Raw genomic sequence first — 17,352 nt, 5'->3', positions numbered from 1 at the left:
CCCCATACCCCATCAGGAGAGAGGAAAGCTTCGGCAGAGAAAGGAGTCTGGCAAAGCCCCAGGGAATTGCCTGAGAAGAAATTGGAGGAGCTCTGCCATCATCTTGCTGTGGGCATGGCCCGGCGAGGAAGGCCACGCCTGTCCTTCACTGCTGACAAAGTAGATACAGGGATATAAAGTTGATTGCGATACAGCTTTCCCCCAGAGGCGGCTGCAACACTGCAGTACCATTTTTTAATTGGCTATTTCAGCAGCTGCATCGCACAGAGTCGTTGGCAGCTGCCTTTTCGCTACTTAGGAAATTGGTTTTGTGTCACTACGAGTTTCTCCCTGCTGTGGGTGTCCCCCACGCCTATGCATACCTGAGGGGCACTTGATCTTGCCCCAATGACGGGGTAAGACTTCGACGGCAGCCGCCGGTTGCAAAGAGAAACTTGCTGCATTTCCCCATTACTGTAATCCCTATGAAAGATGCACAGGAGTTCTGGTGTCCTACATTGTGTAGTGGGTGTGAAGGGGCACTGCCCCCTAAGTGCTCATGGTGATGTTTGGTGATTCATGTGTTTTCCCTCCGTAACCTAACTGCTGAATTTTATACCCTGATAATATGGTTTATGTCGCTGTATACCTTGCAATGATAGGATAGCGACTACTGTTTCAGGACCTGCAAATATGTACATTGTTGGTGTAGGGTGTTTTTTCATTACGTGTGCAACCTAACAGTGTTTACTTTATTGCACTACCTATGATCTTATGACAGTTGCCTAGTTGGCAAATGATTTATTGCTTTTGTGATTGTGGTCTATGTGTTCTATACAATATATTTTGATATAATCCTGTGTGGAGTCTCTTTTGTGGTGTAAATATTGTGTCACTGGTGTGTGGGTGTTTTGTGCAAATGCTTTACACTTTGCCTCTGGGATAAGCCTGAGTGATCTACCAAGCTACGAAGGGCGTGAGCAGGGGTTACCCTGGGTGTGTGACTCCCTTACCCTGACTAGAGTGGTGGGTTCTGCCTGGCTTTGGTGCATACTCTAGCCAATGAGAAACCCCATTTCTAGCACATACTTTATGGTGGTGCAGACCCATGATGGGGTGGACCAATGTAAATTCAATACAAACAATGTTCACCCAGGTCCTCACCATGTATGGGCTCAACATGGGCACCACCAATGACATGATGGCATTAAATGTGCAAGGCATAGACTCCAGTGTTAAAATCTATGTCACTATTGTACCAATATTGCAATTATTGGTAGCATTATATGTTTTTCCACTTGGGCCAAGACAAGATGACTATACCCCATGGAATATTTCAACCAACCTTGCTAGATACTAATGCAGATTTTAAATCTACCATGAATGCAGCAAAAGAAATTGTGATGACATTTCAGTAACCTCAGTGTGCTAGAGACAATTAAATGCATACACATTCCGCTGTTGCCACGACTATGAGAGAGTTGGTGTACCAGAAACATAAGCTGCAGTTTGCCTCAGACCTTAAGATAGTGTGAATGTGAACTCCTTAATAAACCCTTGCTGTGTAATTCTTCACTTCTACCTTTAGTGAACTGAGGCCCTTAAGGATTCATAACCATGCCATACAATGAAATGTACTTAGGGTTGGTACAACAAAGACAAGAGCTTCTGGTAATGTTATGCATTAAGCAATATTATTTCTTTTTTTATTCATTCACTGTTTATCAGCTACTTCAGCCCAAACGTTTTGATTATTTGGTAACTTCAAACATGTTATTTAATTAGAAGAAGGCATGGGTGCCTTATTAGGTCACTGTGGACATCTTCTGCAGAGGGTAGACACAGCATTACAGTTTATTGTGGTGAAACACCAGAAGCAGTGGCTATCAAGGAAAGAATCTACATCAAGGTAAGTAGTGCCCCATCTGATCAGTTCTGTTTGCAGGTCTGAAATTGGATTGTTGCTTGTCATGCCTACAGTGGCTGGTACTTTAACAGGGTGGATTATCTTTTAGCTGGTGTTTATTGTATTAATGTTTTTCACAGCAAATCTAAATGATATTTCTAAAGGTCTATAGTTAAAATTCAATACATGTAATAAAATACTGAAAAATTGCCTAACTCAGTGTAAAATAATTGCAAAAACCTATCTCTTCCACAAAATCTTTGATTCTAACGCATCATTTTAAAAGTAACTACTAAAAGACAGATAGAAAGAGGAAAGTGCTCCCTATTTCCATGACGTGCAATTAATACATTTTTAAGGGTATTTTAGATGGGGGCAGTTTTCCTTATTGTCTAAGGGCTTTATCGTATGGTTCAGACTGTAGTTAATCATTGTTTATTTGCGTTTATTGTTTGTTTAATGTTCCATAAAGCATCTGCTACTCCATATTGGTTGGCAGAATTTGCAGGCTCTTCTATCCTATATTTGGTTAAAAAGAAATAAAGAAATTTGATATGTTAGAAGTTCCAAGTTGCCCGCTTGCCTTGGTGTTCTTGAAGCCAAAAAGAACAACTGCTAGTATTATTGTATCCCGCGTGTTACAGCTAAAATCACTGAAAATCTACTTTCAATCAGAGGCTTTTTCTCTACTCCTTTGTCCTCTTTGTCTTTTTACACTTTCTGCTTTCTTTACTTCTTTGTTTCACTCCTATTCCTGCCTTTTCCATTTTGTGATTTAGAGAATTATCCTTTTCAGCTATCATGTGCCACCAGACTAGCTCGGAATGCAGCTAAGAATCAAAATTCATTGATTTAACTTTGCCGATAAATGTCCCAAATGGAATCTGCTGAGATTAAAAAATACTTCCCAATGAACTCTACAATATACGCGTTTAGTAATGCACGTTGAACTTCTCTGCTTACCATAATTATAAACTTGAAAACTACATACTGAAATAAAATCTCACCAATCTTGTTAGTTACATTGATGTTTCAGACAATGGTAACGTTATGGTCCAGTCAACTGACATCACAAATCACATCTACCACTGTTTCTGGCGTTTCTGCCCCCACCTCAACAATGAGATCACATATGTGAGAAACTAACACAGACATTATCATTCCTCAGACAATACTCCTTCAGCTTGCAGACTTCTGCCCTCCATTTCCTACTCACTCAATAAGCCACAACCACAAAGATCAAGTTACACTAAATGTCCAGCCTCTAAAGAAAAAAACATAACAATGCATTGCTGATTTATGTCAGCAACCCTCCCCCAATAAATGAAGATGATCAAATCACCTTAAAAGCACCTCCCTAAAACTAGAAACCCCATGTAACATTTTCACAAATATTTAAAAACTCAGGGGCAGATTTACAAGCCCCTTGTGCCGCCAGTGGGTCACGTTGCCTGACCACTGGCAGCGCAGCCTGCTGAGTGGTATTTACAAGCACACGTAAAGCCACCCTGCATGAGTTTACTGGCGCTTATAAATATTGCACCATTTGACACAACACTTTGTCTGTGAGGGGTGTGACATGCGTGTTGCTGTGGGTGTTCCCATGCAACACCCATGTCCACTGATAAATTACCATATTTATGAGGAATTGTGAGTCTAGAAATGTGTCAGAACGCTACACCACCCTAGGGTGGCGTAGCGAGGTGCAACAAATGAAAACATTTCTCCTCATTTTTTCCTCTTTCAATGTGTGCTGCACACATCGGAAGAGTAAAATAACCACAAATTATTGTGTTTGTGCAGGAAGGTGCCCCTACCTGCACAAAAACAATCTCCAGAAGACGCAGGCATCCTTGCACAAATCTGCCCCTCACTATATTTCACTGATCACTATGGAAACAAGTAAATACATTCCTTAATGAGAATGTCGTATACCATCTGTGCCTAAAATATTTTCCCTTTTCTTATCAGGCTGCATTTGACTAAATTTGGTAAATAAGTTTGCTGAATAAAACCTCGATCACTTATTATTATGCGATAGATGAACCTCTTATTATACCAGCTTCCCAGACGTAAACCCATGGCCTTCTTGATTTGGTAGCAAATTATCATAATTGTTCTATTGAACGCAATAATCACTATATGAAACAAAACAGCACTTGCCCTTCACACCATACTGTTTGACTGGCCATCCATAAACCTTGACTGTGATGGCCCAACCCCAAAGCTTGACAATGATGAAATCTAAGCCCCCATACCCACTGTACTATTGAACCTAATACATATTACTCCTTAAAGATACAATATGCTATTGAGCCAGGTGCACTCAGTTAGGGGAGGAGAAATACAAACTCTCTCTTGTCATGGTCTCTTCATCCCTTTCCAGTTTTCCATTACATCTTTCTTTTTCTCCCATGCTCTCCAGACTTAAATCCTTTTCTCGATCCACTCATTAAGCGTGTTACTTGAAAATGTAGCCAGCAAGCTTTGTTTTCTTTCAATTTTGTCTCTAGTATCATTGAAGATGTAAAGTGTAAAAGGAAATGTGTTGTTGGCTGAACAACAGGACTGCCTGAACTTGTCAAGTGACATGGAACTATTGGAAAACTATGGACAAAGTGCAAACTGATATTTAGTTCATGCCAGAAGGCAGTATTAATAGTTGAAATGGTCTACACGCAAAATAATTGTTTTCCAGATTCATACTTTTTTAAGTTCACAATTTCCTTGTTTTCCATAAAAGATAGATCAGTCTTGTGTAGAAGGTAGAGTGTACCAGAACCCCAATTTCAAGCTCAGAGTGGCAAGCACCTGTGATGAGTGGAGATTATAAAGTGAGTGCTACCGCTGCCAGACTATACCCTCATTTCGTCATCCCCCACAGACACTTACTGCGTTCAGAATTTAGAGCGAACACGTCTGGGCCCCGAGAACACTGGAAGCCATTTTTATTGAAAGGGAAGGGATGCCACAGCATCTGTCCTGAATTAATGTCTTGAAATTTAAGCCTGAGAAAAATTAGCACATATTTATTACCATGTTAACACATCCATTCTATGAGACTGAGCCAAGGTATCTTTCACAGAACTCTATAGTCAATGTAGCATTAACTATTTATCAAGAACCTGTAACTCTTAAATATGCTCAAAATGTCCGCATTTATTTCAGCAACCAGAAGGTACAGTGAAATTCCAGTCTCCCCTTAAATGTCCAAACATCACCTGTGCGCACATTTCTCGAGAACCCTATTGCTATACGTATTTATGTAATCTCACATAAACAAGGATTTTGCCAATTCATTAAGCGATGCTATCTGAAAGATCATTCAAAGGTAGATGTCAGGCTTTAAAGTGCAGAAAACACTTATTATTAGGGGCTTGTCAAATTTGCATAATTTGCTTTCACGTAATGACGCAACATTCTGGCAAAATTATGTGGAATTATGTGTAATTACGCAAACTCCAAAGCCATAATTTTGTGCTATCTTTTAGAGTTAAATGTGTCTCATGTAAATTTTTGGCATGAGGATGCATGTAAACAAAGTTATGCAATCAACAGCTGCTCATGTTCTGCTATCCACATGCAAAGTGCGTTTAGCGATAATCTTTTACTGAGCATGGTGCTTAATTACGCAAAAGGGCCAATTGACTAGGAATGTCATATAATGAGAAATTCCTAAACTTATACAAATGACTCCAGGGCGATTTCTATTTGGCCTAGGCCTACTTGTTTTTGATGCCTATTTATCAATTTTGACTGCAGCAGTGCAGCCCAACATTAACACTCATCATTGGGGACCGTTTTAGGTCTCTGCTCTAGAACCGAAACTGCTGTATCTGCTACATGGCTTCAGCCTGCTCATAGGCTTCTGTAATGAACAACAAAAGGTCCATTCTTTGTAATTTAAATGATGTAGTATTTATTTTAGTATTGATAAAGTGAGCCCCACCAGGAGCGGTCTGCGTCCTGCTCAGCCCATTTAGCAACTGATCACATCCAACCCACATTCTAACATTCCACATTCTCTCATGTCATACATCCTGGCTGAGCAGTACACTACAGCTTCCCAATTTGCTGCCACAATCGTCACTCTTCAATTTTTAAACTCCATTCATCCATGGCATGAATACATCATGCCTCTTCCTACGTAGAACCCTCCAGGAGAGCCGGCCAATTACTTATGTCCGTACACAACGGCCATTTTAGGTACTCATTTCGAAACTACTATTTTCATTGGTTAACACTGCTGTACACAGTGAATGCAGGCAAGCGCTGTCATGGATCTTGAAACTGATTATTATGTCACAGAGACATTGGAATTGCAACAGCACACTGCATGACGTTTAAAAAGCTGTTTTTCTGTACGGGAGAGCATACTTCTGACAGCACCCAATGCTGCATTGACTGAAACACAGCTTCCAAGTTGTTAAAACGCAAATCGGAGCGCTCAGTCAGATCACATTGGGAGAAAGCCTGCTGTTAAGACCCAGCCTTGAGATCATAGATGGGTCTAGGAGTGGATGCAAGCGAGATGTTAAACTTGGGGTATACGCTGCAGAGGGCTGCAGTCTTCTCCACAGGTTTTGTCCTCACCCAGCAGAAACATTCAGTTTACGTGTTTACTTTTTTTCTGGTCTCCTCCTTCTGACTCTGCGCACATGTTCATGTTTAAACCGTTAAGTGCTGCCCTCAGCCGTTGGACGTCGCGAGCACTACCTTCGTAGTGCTGCACACGCCCCAGGGCTTTAAGTAGCGTGGTCCTGTCTGTGTTTAGCACTGGCAGGCACCAGCAGTCTAAAAAGCAGGTACTGTGACAGGCCCCTATCGGACTCTACATTTTTACCGACACACTCTGGGCACAAATCTCTGTTTTGTGTGAGTCCTGTTTTCACTGGAATGTCTGCTCTTATCCTGCTGCTTGAAGATATAATGTTCATTGCTGCAGGGAAGCTTGGCTCTTTTAACAAAGCAACACACTGAGCAGAACATCAATGCACTTTCTAATATAACTAATTTTCATTGTCCTCCACTAGGGAAGGTTTATACCCTTCATGCGCTTGTATACTTCTTCAATCAAGGCAACGATGAGACTTACATGCTGTTGTCGCACAAATGGACATATGCCCACGCCAGGGCACGCCAAGGTCACACTATGCTGTTTTAATTTTTTTTTTTTCAGGCAGTTTATACAGCGCAAACTTGGCTTAAGGGCACTAAAGCGCTTTACATGTAAACCATGCATTTTTACATGACAACTGTTCTGCAGAAAGAAATACTTTGAATGTGTAATCGAGGTATCGGTACATATATTTTGCTAAACGTCAAAATTATTAAAAAGAAATTGAGCGAAAAAAAAGTTACGAGAGGAAAGGCAAGGGCTTTACTTAGATATCCTGCTTTAAATACAGGAAAAAACAAAAGATGGCCTATTTAAAATAATGTTTACCAATCTACCCTTTGATAAACAGCCCGCGTGGAGAGAAAAAGGACTTAAAAGGAAACTACTTATTTGAAAAGGACGGCACCCGCTCACTCTTAGATATAGCCTATGGAAATAATACCATTGACAAAGCCGACAGCCCTGGCTTGTTGAATATGTAATGTTATTTGCTGTATTATATATCTGGATGCAATGACAGAAGCACCAATATACCAGTGTGGCGGCACACTATGCAAATGCACAGATTTTTAACTTACTTGTTTTAAGTCACAACCTTAATTACATTGGCCACGCACCTTTGAGAGGCCCTCCAGTTGTTTCATCCCACTTAAAGCCCTGCAATGGCCCTTCATCGCAGGCGAGGGTTTATTTCATAAAGTATGCTACAAACAGTAACTTGCTACATTCCATTGTATTTCTTTCTGAGCATGAAGAACTGCCAACTGTGGTAGACTTTTATGCACGTGGTAATTTCGCATTAGTTGCAGCTGGCTGACGAACGGTGATATCATGTTGGACATTTGTATAATGTTCACTGGCAGCCGGGGGTGCCGCAAAGTGCTGGGGGCTTTGTTTCCATTCTTTTGTGGCTACTCTTGTTCATTCTTCTTTGATTTTAACTCCTGTGGCCTTGCACCCTCACCCTGCCCTGGAACTGAAAGAGCAAGCGTTTAATTGTCCCTTGCCACCGCCTACCGGGGCTCTCGGCAGGTAGGGCATTTTCACTACACAGTGAGGCCCGAACTGAAGCTGCATCTCGCTCTGTGTGCCACCTGTTCAATAAAACATGAACATTGCCTACTTTTCTCAGAAAGTAAATGTGGGTTAAAAGGCTGGTATGTGTATCGAAATGAGTGGCAAACTATAAGGTACTACACTATAAACGTTTTGGCAACTTTCTAATCCGTTTTACATTTGCTATCTCATGTAATTAAACCTGTTACATATGTTTCTTTTATTATATTGGATTGTACCATAATTGCACGTAAATGTGATTTTCCTAGGATTACATTTTGTTGTATCTTTACCTTTAATTGAGTACATTCCTTGTTAAGAATGTAACTAGGTCATGGTTTGGAATGTATTGTGGTGGGAGTTGGTCAGTTGTAACATGGTCTATGAAGAGAACGACTTGCCTTCCTGTTGCGCGTATTAAACTACTTATAACTCAATATAAGGAGTGCTCATCTTTATATTACTGGCGACGATGAGCCCAGCAGGTGATAAAGAACCCTGCGTGATTTGATTTTTGGGATTTCCAGTACCACTGCGGTAGTGAGTTAATTGTTTGTTTGGATTTCCGATCTTTATCGAGTGACTTTTAAAGATTGGACTGATTTCCGAGGTGGTGACTTCATTTGCGGCAAGTACATTTCTGAAATATTTACTTTTTTTCAGAACTTTCTGCACAAGTGCCTACCTTCGTAGAGCTGCGTGATTTGAATTCTCCACGCGAACTGTCCGCGCGAGCTGTGCATGAGCGTCTTCCAGTTTTCTCTGACGTTCAGATGCGCCTCCTGCGTTGATGAGCAACCGCGTCTCCTTGCCGTCACATGTACTGTGACGCGCACGTTTGTTTACACGCAACTTGCGGAAGTGCGCTCCGATACTTGACGAGTGCGCTCCGATAATTGACTTTATTTTGCGCATTTAGTTACGAACATCGTTTGGATTGATGCAAGTCATTTAAACGTTTTGAAGTGAAATTTGACCATAAGAAGAGCGAAATCAGCTGGAATTCAAGCCTGATGTAAAAAAGAATGTTGATGTTCGTTTAGACTGAAGGAAAAGGAAGTACCCATTGAAGAGCAGAGAATTTTTGGAATTATTATTGTTTTTTTCTTTCTAAATGTTTTAAGGAAAAGAAAGGCAGATTTCACTTCTTTACTTTCTCATTATTATTTTTCCTTCATTATTTTGGATTGTTATTTTTGATTGTTGTGTTAGCTTGTTTAGTTAACTTGTTGTGTTAACTTGTTTAGTTAATTTTTCCTTTCAGGATGTCATCTTCTGGGAGTGGAATAAATCAACCTCCTCAATTTTTGAGTGAGCAAGGTGAACCAATTTTACCATGGGAGAAATGGAGGCCAATTTTTGACTCTTATTTGCTTGCTATTGGTGGGGAGAAGTTTTCTGCCGTCAGGAAACAGGCTGTTTTGTTGAACAATCTAGGTATCGACAGAAGAAACATCTACGATAGTTTGGATCCAATACCTATTGGTAGGGGTACGGGTGAACCTTCTGATGTGTATGAGATGAGTGTACTTCTTTTAAAGAATCATTTTGGTGCACGCATTAATGTAGTCATGGAAAGACATACATTTTTTATGCGTACACAGGGTAAGAGTGAAAGAGTTGTAATTATGTGGCAGCACTTAAATCCCTTGCACAGACTTGTGAATTTGAACTTTTGACTGACTCTCTCATTCGTGATCAACTCGTTCGTTGCACTAATGATCTGAAGATTCAAGAAAAACTTTTGTCGAAAAACCCAAATTTGAAAGAGGCCATACTTATTGTTGAGAGTGTTGAACATACCTCTACTTGGGTTAAGGAGATGAGGAAGGGCCCTTCTCAAACTGATCCTGTTTCCAGTATAGGTAATGAAAATCGTCAAATTTTCCAGCCGGAAGTAAGTGTTGCTGCTGTAAGTAAAGTTCCTTCGAAGCAAGAGAAAACTACTTTAAAAATTGAAAGACCTAAACAAAACTACAGTTTTAACAGGGAAAATAAATTTAGATGTCCCAGATGTGGAAGTGAGAAACATGGACCGAACTATCCGAACTGTTTTGCAAAAAGTACTGTTTGCTGGAACTGTGGCAGGAAAGGCCATTATGCAAGAATGTGTAAAAACAGCAAAGCTAATTGTGTAGACGACGAAGAAGAGTACTCCCAGGATTCAATTCATTGTATCACTAATTTGCAGGATGATGTTGCTAATGGTGTGAGTCAAGTTGACGATGATGTAGTAATTATGCCCTCTTGTGACATTCAAATTGCCAACAAGGTTGTTCCTGTACTTGCTGATTCCGGTTCACTTTTCACTCTTATCAGTGATACATTTTGGTTTTCAAATTTTGAGGGAGACAAGATCAAACTTTTAGCTCCTGACATTAATCCTGTTGGGTATGCTAAACAAAAGATTGATTTGATTGGGTACTCCATCCAGACCATTACTTTTAAAGGTAGAGAAACTGTTGGAAAGGTGTATGTTGCGAAAAGGGGGGATAATCTCCTTGGTTGGCCTCATCAAAGGAACGTGGGAATTACTTTGAATCCCAATGCTCCTGAACAGGTTATGTTGGTCTCTCATTTGGGTGATTTTTAGGACATTTTTGAAAAATTTCCTGAAGTTTTTAGTGATGATTTGGGTCTTTTGAAAGGTTTCAAGCATAAGATTATTTTGAAAGGTAATGCAAAACCTGTTGTACATAAAGTTCAGAAGGTGCCTAATCTTATGTTGAAACCACTTCAAGATGAGATTGATAGGCTGTTAAAGCTGGGTCTAGTTGAGGAAATAGAATCCTCTGAATGGCTTGCGCCAATTGTTTTGGCACCTAAGGACAAGGGTACCAAAATTAGGATGTGTGTGGACCTCAGGAGTTTAAATGGTTCAATTTGGGTTGACAGGCAGCCTTTACCTAATATAAACGAGATTTTGATTAAGTTGGGTGGTGCTACTGTGTTTAGCTTTATGGATTTGTCAGCAGCGTACCACCAAGTTTTGTTGCATGAGGAATCAAGACATTTAACATCTTTTGTAACTCCTATTGGTGCGTACAGGTTTATTACGATGCCTTTTGGTTTAGCCAGCGCAGCTGCTTGTTTTCAGAGGATCATGAAGAATGTTTTATCTGGGATTGATTCCGTTCTTTTCTTCCAGGACGACATACTGGTCTACGGGAATGATGTTGGCAGGAATGATGACATCTTATTTGGAGTCTTATCTAGACTCAAGGAATCTGGTTTGACCTTGAAACGTGAGAAATGCAAATTCAGAGTCAAATCGGTGTCTTATTTGGGGCACAATATATCTGGGGAGGGTATCAGTCCCAAGATTGATCTGGCGGAGGCTATCCTTCAAGCTCAACCCCTCTCTAACAAGGATCAAGTGAAATCTTTCAATGGGTTATCCGAGTATTATTCAAAATTAATTCCAAATTTTGCTAGTGTGATGCATCCTATTAGACTTCTCTTGAAAAAGGGTGCAGTTTTCAATTGGAAGAAGGAATGTTCAGAAGCTTTTGAGACTGTTAAGTCTGAGATCGCAAAAATGCCAACTTTGAGGCATTTTGATGTGCACAAGAAAACAATTTTGTCTACTGATGCGAGTATACGTGGTTTGGGGGCTGTTTTGTCCCAATTTGTGGATGGTTCGGTAAGGGTCATTGGTTTCGCATCACGTTCTTTGAAGGGTGCTGAGGAGCGCTATTCGGTTATTGAGCGTGAAGCTTTAGCTTGTTTTTGGGCCATCAAGCATTTCAGGTTTTATTTGTGGGGTTTACCTTTTGTTGTAAGGTCTGATCACAAACCCCTGGTGCAGTTGTTTTCTTGTAGAAATGTTGAATGTACAACTCCAAGGATTAAGAGGTGAGTCGAAGGACTCATGGAATACAATTTCTGTGTGGAATACTTGCCTGGACTTAAAAATATCCCTGCTGATTTTCTTTCTAGATCACCCCTTGATAAGTTGCTTGTGTGTGATTCTGAGCCTTCTGTTGTCTCATGGGTGAGGGAATCAGCATTGAATGAAGCGGAATGGAAGGATAGTTTTACTAATGATCCGGTCAGGGATTTTGTTTTGGAATCCACGGTCAGTGGTTGGCCTGTTTTAAAAGAAGTTCCTGATCCTGCTAAGGGTTATAGGAATGTGAGGGATGAATTCAACATTGTTCAAGATGAATTGTTCAGAGGTGGCAGGTTGATTCCCCCTTTTGGGAAGAGGGAGAAGATAATAAATTTAGCACGTGAGGGACACCTTGGTCGTAGTCTCACTAAAGCGTGGGTCAGGGAATCCAATTGGTGGCCTGAGTTAGACCGTGAGGTGGAGATTGTTGTGAGGGATTGCAATATTTGTACTGGTAATGATAAGTCTAGGAAAGTGAACACCGCCCCTCTTTCCCCTGTTGCTATACCTGAACGTCCTTGGTCTAAAGTCGCTGTTGACATTATTGGACCTTATGAGAACCTTGCTCCTTCTGAGAGATTTGTTGTTGTTCTGGTAGATTACACATCAAAGTGGTTGTCTGCTTCTTGCATGGGTTCCGTGTTGAGTAGGAATGTTATTGAATTTTTGAAGGATGCTTTTACTTGTGAAGGGGTACCTGACGTTTTGGTCTCGGATAATGGTGTTCAATTCACCTCCCAGGAAATGTCTGACTTTTTGAAGGATTTATCCATCACCCACCATAGGACTGCTCTTTACTCCCCGCAGGCCAATGGTTTGGTGGAGAGCATGAATAGGTTGTTTAGAGCTTGTGCCCAGACTGCTTTAGAGAGAAGACTTCCTCTAAAACCTATTCTCAGGGAAAAACTGTGGGTGCACAGAAACACTCCCAATAGCGTGACTGGCTTATCACCTTTTAAAAAACTGAAAGGTAGAGTTGCTGGTTCTAAGCTTAATCCTTTGTGGCTTTCTGTGAAGGATAGGGGCTGTGTGGTCAAAGATTCGAGGCTGGAAAACTATCAGGAAAAGTACAAGCGAAGGTTCGATGTCTTAAGGGGGGCGAAGAGTGCTTCTTGGAAAGTGGGTGATTTTGTTTTTGTTAAAAAGGCAGTTTGGTCACCTAAGGGTGAGTCAAAGTATTTTGGGACTAGGCTCATTGTAAAGGTCATGAAGAATGTGGTTATGCTTGCTGGGGGTGATGTTTGGAGTATGTCTCGTTTGTCAAAGTGTGCGGAGGGGGATGGTGTTGTGGAACCTGGTTCTGAAAAATGTGTTGTGAAACCTGCTTCTGAGAAATGCTCTAACCACCTACCTCAGAATGTTCCTTTTCGCAGCACTAGCACAAGAACTAGGAGACCTCCTTTGTATCTTCAAGATTACTACTCAGAGTGAATTATTTCTTTGTTCTTTTTGATCTTTGTTTTTCTGACTGTTTCTTTTTCCTTTTCCTTGTTCTTTTATCTTTTCTGTACTCTTACTTTATTCTCCTTGTCTTTCTTTCTTGTTTATTATTCCTCATTCGTTTTGTTATTATAATAAGGGAGATGTGTTGTATCTTTACCTTTAATTGAGTACATTCCTTGTTAAGAATGTAACTAGGTCATGGTTTGGAATGTATTGTGGTGGGAGTTGGTCAGTTGTAACATGGTCTATGAAGAGAACGACTTGCCTCCCTGTTGGGCGTATTAAACTACTTATAACTCGATATAAGGAGTGCTCATCTTTATATTACATTTGTACACATGTGTGCTGCTTTCATGGACATTCTCCCAAATGCAGGATTGTGTATCAAGAGGGTGTGCAGTTCCTAATAGGAGGTGTGAGGAAAGGGCGGTCCTCCTTCATGATGCCTTCACACACCCCGAGGGATGTCATGCTTCATCATTGGGCCATGCTCCTCATCAGGCCGGTGCTGCAATGCCCGACGGGCTCCCTAAAACAGAGCTCTTTGACGGAGATCTTTTAAAGAAGCCGTAGGGTGCGTGCGTGTGTGAGGGCTGGGTAGTGCACAGATAAGTGGGTTAAAATAAGTCTAGAGCAGTCCTATTCTGGTCTGGTTTAATTACTAAGGTAGCTCAAGCTTAATTAAAATGTTTGGGTGCCCTAAGTGGATGCAATGTTCCTAAAGGGCTGTCGCAGTGGCAGACGTCTGCCACCCTTTCCCTCAGAGCACCGACGTGCTCTGCCTCTCCCGTAAGCTGTAGGCTCCTATACTGGGGGTTTTCCTTACCCAAGTATAAGTCGACTAGGGAGCTTTTCAACTGCGTCTGGTCGTCTATATCTAGGGAACCAGACTCATGGTAGTGCACCACTCACTTTTCTAGGTCCTGATGAAGTGCCACTTGGCCCTTTAGGGGCAAATCAAGCACAAAACATGTTGACCCATTACACCACGACAGCCCTATAGGAACATTGCACCCACTTTGGGCATCCACACATTTTAATTAAGCTTGAGCTACCTTAGTAATAAAACCAGACCAGAATAGGATTGCTCCAGACTTATTTTAACCCACTTATCTGTGCACTACCCAGCCCTCACAGGCACCCTAATGCTTCTTTAAAATATCTCTGCCAAAAAGCCCCGTTTATGGGAGCCCATCGGGCATTGCAGCGCCGGCCGGATGAGAAGCATTGCACCACACAATTCCCCAACTAACTATTCCAATACAGCCCATATAATTCCACTCCACACCACAAACATCCACTACACTCCAAGCCAAAACACGTAGGTAAAAGAAATAGTCATTTACAATGCCAATAGCTCTAACTCTCGCAAATCCGAGACCTATTACATGGCAAATGCGTGTTAATTATGGATTTTAAGTGGGACAGGTCCTGCTGGCGCTTTTTCAACAGGTTCACAAATGGATTTCTAGGCAAGTTCTTCTTCCCCACACTGCCTTGTATTTTTTGCTTTATTTTCGCCATTTTTTATTAATAATAATAAAGACACCATGTGAGAAGCAAAGGTGGGGTCTTGTGTTGCAAGGTGCAGCCTGAAGAAACATAGCCGGGTCATGTTCCTAACTGTGTACATCCAATTATTGCTGTCCAGCTGGGGAGGTAACACCAGTTCAGACAGGTGGGACTGAATCACAGCTAGGAGTGCCTAGTGCTTCTGGGGTCCTTAGTAGGTCTTCTGTGCGCCAGCGACTTTCACTTTTCAGGAAAGAGAATATTTGACAGCTTCAATCCAGGATTTAGTTTTTCTGCATCATCTGTTTACAAGAAGTGTTTCTGTCTTCTGGCCATATGTTTTGCCCACTGTGAACATGATAATAGATAGATTCAAAACTGAAATATAGTTTGAAATGTGAATGTAAAAGATAAATAAAATACATGGCCCCTTAATCAATATGGAAATGGAAGTGCACAGACATATGCAATGCCATGACTCAGATATTCTGGACTTCTCCTCCTGCCATTCAGTTGATTTCCATCCCACTTACAATCGCAACATAATAAATTAAGAACTGGAGATGCAGTCAATAAAGTTGCAATATGCATGTTGGAAATAAAGCATGACACAACAAGCCTTGAGTAATGGATAACCTTGAAGGACGTTTTTGAAATTATTTCACACAATTTAACAGTTCTCTCAACATGCCAAATGAAAATTTTATATTCTGGGTCAAGTTAATGTCACCAGTCAACCTGATGATATAAAGACCCTCATTTGTACTGTCAAAGTGTCATCTTTTACCACAAGCTGCCAGGCCATTGGTCCTTTCTGCAAGAAACTCAGTTTACTAGCACTACCCTCTAACCTGACTTGTGATTTCAGGCCTCTTCCTGTAGAGGTTCCCCTTATGTCCCAGAATGGTTTGCAGATCAAGGTTGTTTCTACTAAGTGAGTAGACGTGGACGACCACAGCTGCGTGGTTAACCGATGTTAGGTTATTTCCCTAATTAATACCAAGTGTCATGCTCCATCAACGCTTAGACTCTCAATATTTTCAATGGTGCCAGTAAAGAGTGAACTTAATAAAGGGAATAGAAACACCTCTTGTACAGTTTATATTACCTCCTGTAAGTAGACAAAAACTCTTGGTGAAATTCCAGAGAGTAACTTGCAGGAATCGGCATGAAATGTTTGATTGCAACATGCAAATCCCCAACATATTATATACGAGATAAAGTACCACATACCATTCATTAATAGGACACTGCAAGTCAGCAAGAAGATATATGAGCATATAGTAGAACCTCAACATCCTACATTGCACACATGGCACACGAAGTGGTGCAGGATTTGAATTTTTCGACTGTGGACCATAAGTTTACCTTGGAGAGGAATTCTTACTCCCACAAGGAGGTGGGTCTGCGCCCGGTGTAGGCTTCCATTGCGATCGGATCCTCTCATCCAGGAATAGTTTTGCATTCCTCTTCCAGATTCAATTCAGAACGAATTAAAGGAATACGACTTTATTATTGCAGTGCTCCAATGTTTTCCTCGTCCTGATGATGACCAGTAAATAACTAGATGGCCAAAACCCTGTTGATGCACACAGCCCCTGAAGAGGAATTGTCAGTGTTCATAGAGCAGAGTGTGCCTCCACAATGGACAATAATCGCTATAGGCATTGTGCATCTAACCTTTGAGACCACTGCGTTTTTTTGTTTCTCACGCACAATCGGGCTACTTTTCGATTCTACGTTTTCACCATCAATTTGCATGTTCACCTGTTTGTGTACGATTACGACTACTATTTTTGAAACATTTTGATATGGTTTCTTAAAAAGCAATAATGTACGGACTCTATTTCATTTATCGCTGTATGGTATAAATAACATTTACCGATGTAGCTTGAACTATTATTTTAATGATTTCTTGTCAGAAGATTGTTGATTTAAAATGCTGTATTCCCCAGTTCCACGCGGATTTTATGGGTGTGCTCCTGCAGCTGAAATACAGGCTCTGGTGGCAGCAGGCTGTAGATCTGTCAGTTCTTTATCACAGAAGACTAGGGACATCACATGGCTTCTGTAGTAAGGACATTAGAGATGGGCTTTTATACAGGGATTACTACCCGTGATTGTAAATTCTGAGAAGGGGAACAACTGGTATAACCTTTGCTTGTACTACCGTGTCTGCATTTCTTTGTCATGTGAATAGCTATTTCACAAACTTCTCTTATTCATATCTATACAAACTCATATTAAAGAGTGTTACTATCACCCACTCATACTCACACTGTGTAATTCTTCCCCACTTCAGGTACTATCCTCTTTTTCCTTCGCCCTAGGCAGTAAACGGTATAGTAACAAAACTCACTTGCCTTCTGCCCCTACCATGGACCTTCACAATAAGAGTACACTCCGCTTCCCGGAATGCTGCCCATTATTGTGTCTCTGCTGCTG

This window comes from Lissotriton vulgaris, chromosome 9 (genome assembly GCF_964263255.1).
Source record: "Lissotriton vulgaris chromosome 9, aLisVul1.2, whole genome shotgun sequence".
Lineage (NCBI taxonomy): Eukaryota > Metazoa > Chordata > Amphibia > Caudata > Salamandridae > Lissotriton > Lissotriton vulgaris.
Note: the sequence above shows the minus strand (reverse complement) of the source record.